At 47.8% G+C, this 1,309-nt stretch overlaps 1 pseudogene; it reads left to right on the top strand.

Annotated features, from left to right (window-relative positions):
- Window positions 1-915: 915 nt before the first annotated feature.
- LOC126254263 (5S ribosomal RNA) lies at window positions 916-1,033 on the top strand (annotated as a pseudogene).
- Window positions 1,034-1,309: the final 276 nt, after the last annotated feature.

Genomic DNA, 1,309 nt, shown 5'->3' with positions numbered 1-1,309 from the left:
CACACTTTAGTATTTGCTTTCAAAGCTACTTATCTACTGCGGAGAATTAAATGTTACATGTTTCATTGTGACGCTCGTTTCATCAGACTTGTAAACGTATTATTATTATTCATTATGTAAAATTAAATTCCTGCAGTCACTACGTCTCTGACGTTGTTAATAATGCTGAGCGGTCAAAAAAAGCTGTTGCAAAACCCTCACGACACACTTATCAGCAGTCAGTCCGGCGAAAGAGTACGGTCATATGCCCAGCCACCACCTCCGCCGGCAGGCACCGCCTGAAGCGAACCTCTCTTATGATTTCTGGCTTCTCAGCGAGCAGCGCTCTGAGTAGCCTGCTCTACTGCGCTCTTTGAAGCTCTTGCCACTGGATATGCTGGGCTACTGGCTAGTGGCACTGTCTCTCTTTGCATACTGCCGCCATCCGCAAATGAATCCCGCCCCCACCCACCACCCCCCTCCGTCTCTTTCTCTCTCACTGTGTGTGTGTGTGTGTGTGTGTGTGTGTGTGTGTGTACTTGGAAGTCTTTCATCGGTAAAGCAGAAACTGTTGTTTAAATCTGTTCTTGTCTCTATAACCGTGCCACATTTTCCATTGATACGAACTGCCCATTATCCCCATAACTGCACATCATTTATGTTGGTGTATCCAAATGAGGCAAACGTGATCTAATAAATATCACTAGAGTTTGGCTACTTAAGAGGCACGCGCAAAAGATTATTCTTTATGACGTCTTCGTAGGCTGAAACGCTAAAAGACACAGGAAGACATGCAAAGGACGACGATTGATATAAAGACATGTAGTTGTCCGTGAACGTATATAAATGTCAAGTTCTGTGAGTAAATAGCCGATGAAATCTGTTACGGTTCGATTTTACACGGTCCAGCATTAACAGTATTATATAAAATTATATGGCAACAGCCTTGCCGCAGTGGATACACCGGTTCCCGTGAGATCACCGAAGTTAAGCGCTGTCGGGCGTGGTCGGCACTTGGATAGGTGACCATCCAGGCCGCCATGCGCTGTTGCCATTTTTCGGGGTGCACTCAGCCTCGTGATGCCAATTGAGGTGCTACTCGACCGCATAGCAGCGGCTTCGGTGAAGAATACCATCATAACGACCGGGAGAGCGGCGTGCTGACCCCACGCCCCTCCTATCCGCATCCTCCACCGAGGATGTCACGGCGGTCCGATGGTCCCGGTAAGCCACTCGTGGCCTGAAGACGGAGTGCTTGATACTACCTTTGTAAACTGTTTGCGTGTCACAGTGGTTAAAGTGCATCGTGCATGTCAAAACTGCGCTTTGC

The sequence above is a fragment of the Schistocerca nitens genome, chromosome 4, assembly GCF_023898315.1.
Source record: "Schistocerca nitens isolate TAMUIC-IGC-003100 chromosome 4, iqSchNite1.1, whole genome shotgun sequence".
Classification (NCBI taxonomy): Eukaryota; Metazoa; Arthropoda; class Insecta; order Orthoptera; family Acrididae; genus Schistocerca; species Schistocerca nitens.
The sequence above is the reverse complement of the archived record's forward strand: the minus strand, read 5'-3'. Positions and strand labels throughout refer to the sequence as shown.